The 15,082-nt window shown below is 43.5% G+C and overlaps 1 protein-coding gene across 4 annotated transcripts in view; it reads right to left on the minus strand.

Moving 5' to 3' along the window:
- The window catches only part of PHACTR4 (phosphatase and actin regulator 4), a 58,917-nt gene extending 44,236 nt beyond the window's left edge, over positions 1-14,681 (minus strand). For 3 of the 4 annotated variants that reach the window (XM_088442174.1, XM_088442171.1, XM_088442169.1), the window contains exon 1: positions 14,498-14,680. The gene's annotated coding sequence lies outside the window, so the exon portion shown is untranslated. Of the gene's footprint in view, positions 1-14,497 lie in introns of all 4 variants that reach the window. The other variant, XM_088442170.1, reaches the window with a different exon arrangement.
- Positions 14,682-15,082: the final 401 nt, after the last annotated feature.

A 15,082-nucleotide genomic window follows, 5' to 3' on the forward strand; every position in this document is an offset into this window, starting at 1 on the left:
TCAACTTACTGATGATAGTCTTCACAGTACTTCATGGTACATGTAATGTCTTTGAAATCCATTTATACTTTTCTCCTTATTGTCACTTTTGAGATCCTGTAGATGCTATGAAAGCTCATTGGGGGCGATTCAATTAAGCGCGCTTTTAGGCCGGCTAAAAATGTCTTCTCGTACGCTCCTGAGGGTGCGAGCAGAAATCAGACTAAAGAGCCAGCCGCAAGGCTGTTTGCCGGCTTAACGTGGCGCTAGCAGCCTCGCGGACTGCACTTTAGCCAGAGAATGCAGGTTTTCGCGACTAAACACTCAGGTTAAGTTGCGAGAACCGGCATTCTCCGACTTAAGTTGTAATAGTCAGACTAAACGGAGCACGGAGTTGAATAGCTCCGGGACCAACTTCCCGGCGCTATCAACAGCACGTTTAATTGAATTGCCCCTTTTATTTGTGATTAATCACACTCACTTTCATCACTTGCAGTTGTATGCAAAACACTTTTGAACATGATCTTGATTGGAGCACAGTTACAGCCCTGTTATGAAAGGGTGTTCATATTCAAGCAACCACGATGTTGTAAGTTTTGGTTTTGTATTTCACATATTTTCCTAGAAAACATAGTATTTGCTTTTCACTTTCATTTTGTTGATTACAAAGGCACATTGGGGGGGAATTCAATTGTTTTCGCCTGCGGCTGATTGTGCCGGGGGCCCAACAGGGCAATTCAACTGGTGCTCTGTTCAGTCGCATACTGCAATGGGAGCCCACATTTCTGCTTGCAGCCACCCCCCCCCCCCCCCATCAATTATAATATAATTGATTCGCCCTTTTATCACATCCGCTCTCCAGTCTCAAGTGACGGGAGATCGTGGTGTGATACTCAATTGTTTGGGTGCCCATGCCTTAACGCACATGTTGCACGAAATCGGCCGGGTTTGGCAGTTTGGGCATCCAAGTGGTGCGGGGAAAATCCCGTCACATCCCGTGTGGAACACGCATTACCACATTTTGACTCGACAGTCATCTGAACAAGCCCTAAATCTTTGTTAAAGAATTAGAGGATTTGTCTCTGAAAATGTCCCTGTATTTGATTAATTACCAACCGTACTGCATTCCTGTTATTCTGTCTATGGGATCTTATCTTGTAGATTTATTCTCTAAGCTTTATAATTATTTAATAGTAGATGCAAAAAAATGTAATTAAAATGAAGTTCAGTTAATGTGCCATGATGCGGGTTGCCATGCACCAAGGCCCACATAGACAGGACAGCCTGTGGCGTGCGTAGACACACCTGCTCTGCAGCAAAGTGTGCTGGGACTTTCAGGCTTGGTGTCATTACTGAAAAGATGCAGTAAAGTGGTCGGATTATAATCAATGCATTACATCTTTATAGGCTCTTACCCAAATTATGTAGTAGAATCTATTGAGAAGATTAAACGCTGCAAAATTATCAATAAGCACATAAAGTAGCATCCCTTCCCAAGTCCTAGATTGATCATTTATCGTGATTAATCAGTTACAGCATGTCAAAAATATGTTTAAGTGCCTTTTCAAGATAATGCAATTTGAGGTAGATGGAGAATTATCAAATAAAAAACATGAACCAAGCTGCACTTAGATCAGAATCTGCAGCATTAAACAGAGAGTTAAGGAACACTGCTGTTATCAGACAAGTCAATTATACAATAGGAAACTGTAAATAATGATTTTACTGTCAAGCTACCATTCCAAACCCCAAATGGCATGTTGACCATGAGAAATTGTGCAGACAGTAGAGAGAAACAGTTTTACTGAAACTAGTCACTGCTAACACATAAGGTGCCCATACACGGTGCGATTTGCAAACAATCCAATGTCGTATGCAATCGCCCTTGAACTCTCTCCGGCAGCTGAAATGAACAATGTGCAGCAAATGCTGCACGATGTTCACCCAATCTCTCGTGCACGATCTAATGATTTGCATATTCATTAGATCGACAGATGCATGTAGCACGGACCAGGGAGATCTGTGCTACATGTATCTATGTCACTGACACAGAAGCACGGACGGTATCAGGGCTCGGCCTGGCTGTGGCATTAGCCCCCCGCTAGAAATAGTCCGGTGCAGGTTCTGGATAATACAGGGGGACTCTACTAATTTTTCCCCCTGTATTTCCAGGAACGGATCAGAGACCGGATCAGAGACCAGTGCTGGTTGGGCAAAATACTCCTACATTGTTTGTCCCCCGTATTTTGGCAACCAGGACCGGTTATGACTAGCCAGGTGCAGATTGTTCTTAAATACAGGGAACCCCTACATCGTTTGTACCCTGTATTTAAGCACAACCAGCATTGGGTCACTACAAGCCTGGGCCTGGGTGGGGGGGCCCGGGGCAGGGTTCACACCATTTTTTTTTTACACAGGTTTTTTTTTTACCGCAGCATAGACGGGTCTGACTGATCCCGTCCGTGCATCTGTGTCAATGACACGGATGCATGTAGCACGGATCTCCCTGGTCCGTGCTACATGCATCTCTATGGTGCATGACATCATTCTGTGTGCACAAACACAGAACAATGTGTGTCACATCGTGCACGATAGGTCGAAATCTTACTGCAGGTTCAGTTAATCTACGATGCCGATACACAAGCCTGGGACGCGCATCAGCATCGTAATCGTCCAGGAAAACGCCACTCCTTGGTTCCGATCGATCGAAAATGGCCAAATTGTGTTAAAAAAAAAAAAAAAAATTGCACCATGTATGGGCACCTATAGGTCACTGAACAGACAAGATCCAGTCATATCACACATTAACAGTTTGAAATTCAGTGACAGATACAACTGTATGTACATTGCTCAATATTGCACCTAGATATATAACAAATACTAAAGCTGGGTACACACTACACCAGTGGGTCCCATACTCTGTCCTCAAGGTAACAATCCAGGTTTTAAGGATATCCATGCTTGAGCACAGGGGACCTAATCAGTACCTCAGTCAATTTGATTTAACCACCTGTGGTCAAGCATGGATATCTTTAAAACCTGGACGGTTAGGCCCGGTTTTGACCGGGTGGCACATCGCATACAGCAAAGCAATTTGTTACAAAAGATCACCGCATTTCTAGGTCGGCACATCGCTGAGGTGTGTAACCAGGTTAGGGGACACATTATCAACTTTACTTTTAAGACAACAAAGTTTCTACAGCGTCATACAAGGAATATACATAGTAACAGTGAAATTTGACAGAACAGTACAACAGTGTATACTGACATCTAGGAACAGCATACAAATAAAATGGCAGACAAGGTAGGACAAGGGACAATTGTACGACAAATCACAATTGTACGACAAATCACTATTTTGTAGGGCAAATGTCACGCCTGTCTTTAGAATGTAAGCTCTCACGAGCAGGGACCTCTTCCCTCATGTGCCTCTCTTTACATTTTATTCTACTCTTTACTCCCCATAAGGGCACCTAACGCGTGACTGCCAACTCCCGGCTGCTTATTGTGAGTGTTTAATCGCTATTGCAGCAATGTATATAAATTGTGTCCTTGTCATGCACTGTAATGTACTGTTAGTTACTTGTTTCTTGTTCACCTATTAGTTCTATGTACTATGTAAGGCGCTGCGGAACACTTGTGGCGTCATATAAATAAAGGATAATAATAATAATAGTACATCACAGGGAGGGGAGGCAGTGTGGAAATCCATGAGCCTATAGACAAGGTAAGGACAAGCATAAAGTATCAGTCAAGGAATGGACTTGGACACAAAAGACGGAGTGCGAGTGGGCTCTGCCTGTGAAAGCTTAAATATTAAAGGGATAAACAGTCGGAAGGTAAAACCGGGGAGAGGGGGGGGCATTTTTGAAGCTTTTGTGGCCAGTAGAAAGTATGAGGGAACGAGTTCCTGAGGAGGGAGGTCAGAGTGGTAGAGTTTGTGAAAGCAGGTAACCATGATAGCAGTGAAGAGGCAATCAGTGGAAGAACAATGGGGATATGATGGGATGTGAACAGAAATGAGGTTGGAGATATAAGAAGGAGAAGAGTAAATAACAGCTTTACAAGAGATGGTGAGAAATGTGAGCTGGACTGTAAGGGGGATAGGGAGCCAGGGAATCAGGTAGCAGAGAGGGGAGACAGATGCAAGTGACAATATAGGAATATGAGACAAATAGCTGCGTTCAGCATCGACTGAAGGGAAAGACAAGAACGGGAGCCCAGAGAAGAGGAGGTTATAAAAGTGGAGGCAGGAGTTTAGTATCTTGGTGGCATCAGGGGTGACAAAGGCACAGATCCTAAATATTACACACCTTCTCTTGTGCGGACTGCCGTTTTACTTTGTACTGTAATGTCTGAATTTTGCCTCAATTCAGTGGGTGTTGAATAACGCTGGGAGGGAGCTCCAGGAGCTATTCAATTCAGCACACTGTTTTGTCCAACTTATGATTTCTTCTCGCACCCTACTGAGGATGTGAGGAGAAATACAACTAAAGTGCCGTCCGCGAGGCTGTTTTCCTGCTTAGCGCGGCACTAACAGCCTCTCGGCCGGTACTTTAGTCGGAGAATGCCGGTTCTCGCGATTTAACACCCAGGTTAAGTCGCGAGAACCGGCATTCTCTGACTTACTTAACTTCTGTTGGACTAAACACTGAATTGAAATCCCCCAAATGAATGTAAAGATAACCACAAGATCCAATCAGCCAAATTGGTTGGCTTTTTGTTTATTTTAATTCCCCATATATTGTTTAGTGTGTGAGCAACAAAAGATCACTAATGATCTAACGTGATCAATTTAAAGCAGTTCTCAGAGACTTCCAGCGTGTGTGGTTGAAAACTGGTTATTTTAGAAACAATCGCTACTGCTGGAAATCGTTTGGTCAGGTCTGTCAGGTTGAAACTGTAATGGTCACAAATGATTTAACCTACATGCGTCCTAACTCAGGCATGTATGTCCATTTTGATAGACAAACACTGACTTTTGGCACATGACTGATCAATATCTCTACTGTGTGTGAATAATTTGATGCTACCAGATAAACAATAGCATGGGGGTCTTAAGCATGGCGATTTTGTATCCAAAGATGATCCAATACATCCTTCCACAGAGATGGTTAATGTAAATGGAAATTAAACCCTCTGGGATACATAGAAACTGGTACACAAATAACTAAAAAAAAAGTGCTATAACTTTTAGCAGCTAGATTATGTGATATTTATATTTCAGTGTAGAATATAAAAGGATATGTTCAGCTGGTTACATTACCTGGGAATTAGGTTGGTTAAATGTTCCTCTGTGTGTTTGTTGCTATTGGATAATAGTAATAGATTTAAAGGCACAGTGTATGATAGATAGTTTTGGTACAATGTTAAGATAAACACACTCAAACAAGCACCTCGTAATGGTAGCACATCTCGTCCACAACGTTGGCCATTTTGCCTCACACCCCAATAGAAGTTCACAGGAGTTCATGAGCAATGTTGATATATTGTGATGCGAGTGATGTGTGCAGTGGCACACTGGGGGCAATTCAATTCAGTGGGAGATGAATAGCTCTGGGAGGGAGCTCCCGCAGCTATTCAATTCAACGCCCTGTCTAGTCCGACTAACAATTTCTTACTGTCCCCTCCTGAAGGTGCAAGAAGAAATCTGACTAAAGTGCCGGCCACAAGGCAGTTTCTGGCTTAGCGCAGCACTAACAGCCTCATGACCAGCACTTTATCGCAACTAAACACACAGGGTAAGTAGAGAGCCGGCGTTCTCAGACAATAGCTTATAGTCAGACTAAACAGCAAGGTGAATTGAACAGCTTTGGGAGCTCTCTCAGGGCACTATTCAACTCACGCTGAATTGAATCATCCCCATTGTGACCGCACTTTACTAATAATGGCATTGGTACCTTTAAAAGCAAGAACTTCCAATGATGTAGCTGTGTATCAGTGAAATAAATCACATTTCAGCTTGGGTAAATTCAAACAACCCTCCCCCTCGCCGAAACAAAAAAAATTAATTGTTACTCTGTCTATACATTTCCCAGTGACTGTGAGGCAAAAGCTGAGGGCGTGTCTACAATCTCAAATGGACTCATTCCAGCACGGATGGTGTAATGTAAGGATCGACAAAATTGTGTAAAATCTAGGAGCCATCTTAAAAGCTTAGAGACAGACCATCATCTGCGACCAGGTTAAGTGATGAGAATCGGCATTCTCAGACTTAAAAAGCGCATTGAATTGAATCGCTCCCATAGATTGTAAGTTCGATTGGTGCAGGGACTGATGTGAACAACCAATTATATTCTCTGTAAAACGCTGCAGAATATGTCCTGTGGTGCGAGCAGAAAGCCGACAAAACTCCTGGCGTGGTGGAAACAGCATCGCAGCAGGCACTTAAGTCGGACAATGCCGGTTCTCACGACTAAACATCATGTTTAAGGTGCGAGAACGGGCATTCTCCAACATAACAGCATTGAATTAAATTGAGCCCATGTTGTGCGAGTCAATTGTTTTAGGGTGGTGATAATTAATGATTGCCCGATAGAGCTATTCAATTGTTTTGAGTGCATATCATTATCGTGCTTATCGCGCCCAAAAGCAACGGGTTTAGCCGCACAAAGCAGTTAAACCCGTCTAAACTAATGGTCGCGACAAGAAAAGTGACGTTTGGGCGCCCAAAAGCATTACTTTTGGCACATTTCTGCTAGCCACCTCAGGAGGCAGCGAGCAGAAATGTGGGCATCCATGGCATTTGCGTTTGATCGGAGCTAGCGTGCCCGCTAGGCTGTTTTAGCGGGCCGCCGCGCCCTGCCCTATTTCTGAAGGGCAGATAGCACCCTGCCCTCCAGCGCGGTGCTCCGCTGAGATAGCCTGCGGGTTCTGTCTCCACCCGCGGGTCACAGTGTCCGGCGGGTGGTCAAAACGGCAGTGCAGCGGTCACCGCCGCTGAATGGATGCCGGGGCATCCATTCACTGTGACCGCAGCACTTGGGGGCTGCCCAGCATGTCCCTATGTGCCGGGAACACCCCCAGGAGTGACTAAAAGGGTATGTGTCATAAAGACACACCCCCTTTTCTTTGGTGACGCCCCCTACTCGGGCACACGCGCAGAAGTGCCCTAGCTCTAGGTCCAGTGCCCTGCCTGCTGCCGGACCTAGAGCGAACACTAGGAGCAACAACTGAATTGCTCCATCAGGCACCCAAAAAAACTTCCCGCAATGATATTTGTAACATGCCCCCTTTTTTTTTTTGCTACATGTGTATATACTTTCTTAATTTTCTACCTCATTGTTTATACCACTTATACTTTACCAATGTCTATCCATCCCTTGTTTTATTATGAAATGTCAAAGTTTCAAGTAAATTGAGGTATAGGTAAACACGCTTGAGGGTGTGTGGGCATATCATTACACGATGTCCAAGCTAGCCTGATTACATCAGCATCAATGATTGCAACGATCATACATGCGGATATTTTCTAAAGCTGTCTATACACTTTAAGATTATCTGCCCAAACATACTAGTTGTCTGGTTGAAACAAAAATCTGGTAATGTATGGGAGCAAATGACAATAGACTATTCCCTCCCAAACGCCAAAAAACATACAAAAAGTGTCGTTCAGACAAATTGGTTTAATCAAACGGATTTAACTAATTTGTCTGAACTACCGTTTTTAGGGTTTGGGAGCGAATGGTCTATTGTCATTGTACATTATAAGATTTTTGTTGCAACAAGACAACTAGTTGGACAGATAATCTAAAGCTGGGTACATAATGACAGATACATTGGCCGATCAATTGATCGGCCAATGTATCTGCTGCCCGTCGGGCAGTGTGTACCCGCGATATGTCGGTGAACATCAGCAGACATATCTGTCCATCGGCAGGTGTGTACGGGCAGTCGGCAGACCGCCTGTACACACCCAGCGGCAGCCGCGAGGAGGGGGGCGGGACCCGCCCCGCCCCCGGCCCCTGTGACCCGAGGGCACAAGCAGATGATGGCCATTCAGTGTGTATGAACGACCATCATCTGCAGATATATCTGTCCAACGGCAGGTGTGTACGGGCAGTCAGCAGACCGCCTGTACACACACAGCGGCAGCCGCAAGGAGGGGAGGCGGGACCCGCCCACCGGGTCCCGCGGGCACAAGCAGATGATGGCCGTTCAGTGTGTATGAACGACCATCATCTGCACATATATCTGTCAGATGTGTAGCTACCTTTAAAGTGTATGGCCAGCTTTAGTCGAGAACATAACAAAAGTGAATGAGACTAAATTACATAAACATATAAAAAGGGCGTAATTCATGTGGCTGCTTAGCTCTGGCACACACTGGCAGTTAATGTTTACCTACAATTCACTGACCCACAGAAGAGCTCAGTAGTTAGAGGTATGCAGATTTTAATATAGCTCTAAGCTCCTGCTGTACAAATACTTCTCAACACATGCACACCTACAAAACTATCTGCAATACATTTATATGCTAAGTTTGCGTTGGATAAAAATAATTCTTATGTTGGGGAGAGAAAACAGAATATAACTTGAGATATAGATTACCTAGAATTATGCTCGAAAAAAAGAATCTAAAAAAAAAAAAAAAAAAATACACAAAAGTGCCAAACTAATATGAAAAAACATTATTCTACATATATTTCATTACCAATTATAGACTAGTACCCCACAAACATAGAATATGTTTTAAATGAAACATACCAAATGCAAAATGTCAAAACTTAAGAGGCATGTAAAGATATTAAAGTCACAAAACAGGAGACATATACTGGATGGTGCTACAGATAGAACAGGCTGTAAATTATTCTATCTGTAATCTTTTTGATTCTAGTTTTTAGAAAATGCAACATATTACTAATAGAAAAATAATGTGTACACTGCTCCAGGCACACATACCAGAAACACAGCTATGCACTGCATTTGTACCTTGCCCATCAGAGGAAACATTAACCTGAAACTGTACAGTGTGCACTTTTGCAGAATCAAGTTCTGAACAGGAACAGTACTTGTTCAGGTTGCACTACCATTTATGTAAAGGATATTACAAGGTTGTATTTAGGCAGCTTCATGCAGCCATTTTTTCCAGGGCATATACAATACAGAAATTGCAAAACTATTTAATAAAATTTAAAATGCAACTTAATCTCCGTACACACGGAGCGATCAGACAACGATCAGATATAGTTTTTAGATCGTCCTGCATGTGCTGGATGTTCAATATCAAACATCCAGCACATGCACCAACCCCCAAACAACTTTACTGACCCGCGAAACAGGCTAACCTGGTCGATATCGATCAGGTTGGCCTGCATGCACGGGCGATGGTCGATATCGACCATCCGTGCCCGCACATCGACCATCGTTTAGGGGTTGAAAGTTCCCAAAAACAGGACGATATGAACGATAACGATATGATCGATATCGTTATCGTTCTGTTATATCTGACCGTGTGTACGCACCATAAGGGTGGGGTGTGAGCAGAAGGACCAATCACAAGCCACAATCCTCAATATGCATTGGGGGGAAGGGCACTTTAGTAAAATCTTTTACAAAGTGGTAGTGAAGTTTTAGAGCTAATCACCTGCCTTTTCCAATTGAACTTGGTATATAGTCACCCAGTTGATTGTGTAAAAGAATTGTAAATATTAGCTGTGGTGCATCTCTAATTTTTCTTTCTGACAGGCATTTGTCACTGGTAATCTCAGCTCAACTGTATGCACTGCAGTTGCGGCATAATATATTTTAATGAATCGGGGGGGCCTAGTCATTATAAAGCCCTGATGCCGCCCTTTATTTAAATATCCGACTCATCTCGACATACTGGAACAATTCAGCACTGCTCCAGTTCCGGGACATCTGCAGAACACCGAAGCCCAACACGCTTGATGCTATATAGTAGCAGTGACAATTACACTGACGGGCTGTGTAACTGCGCATGCACACAGAGGACCGTAGGAGGCATCATAATGGATCCCTCTTTACATTCCGGACCACCTTCCAATAGGAAGGAGTGGGTCTGCGGGGGCTAATGCCAAATGATGATGGTGTCAGTTCCCGCAATACGTTTTAGGAGCTTGATGAATAGCCAGTTGCCACAACAGGGCTCCAATGGTGAATAGGTCTGTCACATTTTTGGTGTATAGCCTAATATTTGTTGATAAAGTGGTCCCTTAATAACAGTATAAAATTCACATACATTTCCCATAGGGGCATGATTCAATTCAGCGCGCTGTTGTGTCAGAAAATGACAGTTCTCGCGCCTTAAACATGGTGTTTAGTTGCGAGAACCGGCATTCTCCAACTAAACTGCCCGGCATGATGCTGTTTCTGCGCCGCTAAGGGCAGAAAACAGCATTGCGTCTGTAGTTTTGTCAGATTTCTGTTCGCACCCCAGAAGGGATGCGAGAAGAAATCCTTAGTCGGGCTTAATAGCGTGCTGAATTGAATAGCTCCGAAAGCTCCGTCCCGGCGCTATTCAATTTGCGTTGAGTTGAATCGAGCCCAGCTGTGCACTTGTGGTCAAACATTAAGCCACTCAGGGCAAGTATAAATAGTACATATAACAAGTAGTTACAGAGCCAGGGCTACATGTAGTGGCATGAATGGAAGGTGGACTGTTCAACTAGTGATCTATAGGTCACTATAGGGAAATGAATAGTGACTGGTCCTATATCTGCTCTTAAAAAGCAATTTAAGGCAGTATATAATATTTTAAAACCAAAGACAGTATTTCTGAAGAGAAAAATGTACATGTGATAAGCTAATGGTTATTGTGTCCACCTTGTTCTCTCTTGCTCCTCTGCAGAAGGCTGCCATGTTAGGAGGGAGGAGTTTCTCTAGTAAGCAAAATCAAGTGTATACGAACTTTAAAGTGGGTTACGAGACTGTTGTATGTACCCATATATAAAAATCAGATCATGTATCACTATTTATGATTCCTACTTATGTACCCACAGTCAAGCATATTTAAACCTAATAGAAAATGTGTTCAGGTTTGGTCGGAGGGGGCTATGGAACAATTGCAAGATAGTTTGGACTTTACTAACTGGAATTTGCTTATTGAGAAATCTGTGGTAAATGGGTTCGTAGATGTATACATCCTTACTTTTATGGTCCTAGGTTACATTAACACTTGCGTGGAGAGCATAGCGGTTAGGAATTTTAGGGTATTTTCCAATGAAAAACCCTAGCTAAATGGTGAAGTTAGCCCTTTACTTAGGGCACTATATAGGGCGTTTAGGTCTGGAGACAAGGATGGTTATCAGGTTGCTAGGGACGATTAAGGTGGCTAAAATAGGCTTTTCAGCTACAATGGAGGAGAAATTTAGTCAAAACTATTTTTTTGGGTCAAAACAATTGATTTGAGGCGTATGTGGTAATGTATGCAAAATCTTACAGATTATAAGCAAAATCGGATGATATTAGGAAGGTAAATAGTTTTTAGGTAGAAGATTTGAAGGTGTTCTATTCCAGGTCCAATAAATATAACAATTTCAAAGTCCCAGCACTGTGACAGAGGGTACAGGAGGCTCCTTTTGGTGCTTGACAAACTGGCCGTTAGGCAGTGTCTATGTTCTGTGCACCCTGGTAAGGCTGCGAGTCCGGATGGCATCCAGTGTAAAGTCCTTAGGGAATGGAGTAACCAGGTAGTTGGTATTTCTACATTAATATTTAATTTATCGCTGGCTCACTGCTTGGTCCCTGTTTACAGGCCACCACCATAGTTCCTATCTCCAAAAGTGGTATACCAAAATGCCTAAATAATCATCGGCCGATAGCCCTGACATCCCAGGGCAGACTAGATGGTCAAGTGTTTCTTATCTGTCGTCAAATTCTATGCTTTTATCCTTGGTGATAAAATGCTTTGAGCGCCTGGTGTTGAAAAATGTCAAGTCACATTTCCCAGGGGGGTTTGACCCCTTTCCATTTGCCTGTAGAGCAAATTGTTCGACGGATGACACTTTGCCTGTTTTGTACCAGGCATTTAGAAGATAGGAATAATTAGGTGAGAATTTTGTTGATTTTAGTTCTGCTTTCAATACTATTGTTCCCAGTTCACTGATTGCAAAGTTATTTTATTTGGGATTACATAGTTTTACTTGTAGGTGGCTGTTACACTTATTAACAGACAGGCCCCCCAGGTGGTTAAGCTGGGGGGGAGGGGGGGGGGTAGTTTTGAAGGAGCCAGTGTTGAATGTAGGCGGTTCGCAAGGGTGCACCCTCTGTCCGGTACTATATTCGCTATTCACCCACGATTGTGAGCCAAAGTCACAAGCCATTAGGATTGTTAAATTCAAGGATGATATCGCCGTCGTTTATTTAAGCCACGAGGATGAGTGCACATAGAGGTAGAGTCAGTAGATTGTTGGAGTGGATCAACAAGAACTACTTACTTTTGAACACATCCAAAACTACTGCTCCAAAAGGTATCTGTCTGGATAGGTTGACCATTGAGAAGGTGGTATCTTAAATTCTTGGTGATTTTTTATTTTAAAATACTTTAACTTGGTTTCTGAATTTCACTTTTTTGGTTAAAAACGTGCAACATTAAAATCAGTCTGTGTGAGCTAAGGGACCTTGTTAAATTTATCACAGCATTGTGGAGAGTGTCCTAACCTACAGGATTGACAAATGATTTGGGAACAGTGCTGCCGAAGAATGTAAGGCTATGGATCAGGTGGTTAGGGCGGCTGGTAGAATTATTGGTGTTGTTTTACCACGTACTCAGGAGATCTTTGATAAGAGTCCTGAAGAATTCAGTCTATTTTGGTAGATTCCAGCCATCCGAACCATGCAATCTTCGAAAAGGTTACCGTCGTTTTAGTACTCTTCATTCACGCACAAAAATGGTTGCATAATATTTTTTTTCCCTAGTGCTGTGTGCATGTTAAATGGTTGTAATGGTTTTGCTTGAATTTTATTGAGATGTCTTGCGGATTTTTATTGAATTGTAACTGCTGCCTGTACTATTTTATGTGCTAATGTTCCTACATGGTTCTTTTCGTAGACATCACTTAAGGTGCCCACACACATACCGATGTCCTCACGATACGATTTTATGGCCAATTTCCTCATGAACTTTCACGGGAGCTCCCTTGCCGTCGGGATTACGATTTGGAGTTAAAAATGTCCAATCTGACTAAAGATCCATCTTGCAGCCAATGCATTGTATCCCAGATTGGCTAATCTGCCCTGCAGCACGGCAGATCAGAAGATGCGATGTACGACGAGCGGGGACGCGCATCGGCATCATGCTCGTGAGTATAAACTCATGATTTGTACTTTTTTTACCCAATTCGTCGTCACGATTCGTCGAAATCGGCCAAATCGTTTAAAATGTTGCTATGTGTGTGGGCACCTTTAGAGTTTGTTAATGACAATAATGGTATTCGTGTAAATGACATGAGATGATTGGATTGGGTTATTTAAAAGTTTTGCTGGCTTTTTTTTTTTTTTTTTTTAAGACCCCTGACGGAGCAATTCAATTGTTGCTCCGTCAGGGCACGATAGCCACCGGCGCTGGCATTGCTGCTCGCACCCACAGGAGGGTACGAGCAGAAATGTGTAAGAAAACCCCTGGTTAGGGCGCGCTACGGCCCTAACCAGAACTTAAGACAGGTTTAGCAGTTTTACATGGCTAAACCCGGGTCAAAGAGGGCGATAATTAATGAGTGCCCAGAACTATTAAATTGCAACACTGGGCACCCATTAATTAGCATGGCTTGAAAAAAAACAATTGAATCGCCCCCTCCAAACTTTGATAAATCTTCCCCCTATATCGTTATTGCTGCAATATGAAATTATAATTATTGGGTCTAAAACCAGATAATAAATATGCCCCTAGGTCTTTGGTAATAATGAAGTTTAGTAAAATGAAAAAAATAAATATATATATATATATATATATATATTCCAACACCCTGGACAGTGTATATAAATCAAACTACACGTACACAATGATTTACAATTAACTTAACAATTACCAGGTCTTGTATGTAAGGCAACTTGTATTTTTAGGACACTATTTCCATGACACTCATACTGGACGTGCCCTGTACCTGTTTAGTGGCTAGTTTAGCTATGTACCTAGCTAAGAAACAGGCATAGCACGGAGAACACCCTGTGATCAGTATATCCATCTGTAGGGATGGGGCAGCGCCAGCTGGGGATAAGATAAGTAAATTAAGTTTTACTCATATTTTAAACAGGCCTGTGTAGCAGCACCATGCAGATAGACAGCTGCCCGGCTGCAACGCAGGCACAGATGCAAATCTGTACTGAGGAATGTGTGGCCCTCAGGTCACATAAATCGCACTAATTACCCTGCTGCTCGCACAGCACCCTGCACGCCGCCCACTCAGCAGTAGCACATCCCTGGCAGGGTGCCGGGCACCGCGCTGCGGGGAGGCTGCGGTGTGACTCGGGTTGATGGGTATAGGGCGGGAGGCGGACTGGGCAGTGGGTTACATGTGAGACAAGCCGCAAGGATGGGGGTACAGGGCGCCTGTCTCACCTGGCTGGATGTTCCGGCTCAGCCACCCGTTCCTCCGGTCTATGTTCCCCTCTCGCTCCTCAGTCAGCGCCGTGTCCTCCTCACTCTCTCTTCAGTCTCGGCTTCGTTCTCCCTCTCACCGGAAGTCCTACCTGGCCGCAGCGCACCGAACCGGAAGCTCAGGTTGAGCAACGCGCACAGGCTCACGGGAGATGTAGTCTCTCTTCCACCAAACTAGCGGCTCATCAACGCTGGCCGAGGCAACTGGGATCAACATCATCATAATTATCAACTCCCTAGTTACCTTCTCTACGTACTGTACGCACAGTGCAGATTGCAACTATTATTTCCCCGCAGACTGCTACAGGCTACTTGGGGTTTAGTTTGCATAGTAGTCTAATCTGTGATCACCTGTATCTGCTCATGATGATGCGGCTGCCTGTCACTGCCGGCCCTTCACTTATTAATACAGGTTGAGTCTCCCATATCCAAAATGCTTGGCACCAGGGGTATTTTGGATATCGAAATATTCCGTATTTTGGAGTACTTGCCTACTATAATGAAATATCTTGGGAATAGGACCCAAATCTAAACCCAGAATGCATT

This window comes from Taudactylus pleione, unplaced genomic scaffold, assembly GCF_031769625.1.
Source record: "Taudactylus pleione unplaced genomic scaffold, aTauple2 ptg000305l, whole genome shotgun sequence".
In the NCBI taxonomy this organism is placed as follows: domain Eukaryota; kingdom Metazoa; phylum Chordata; class Amphibia; order Anura; family Myobatrachidae; genus Taudactylus; species Taudactylus pleione.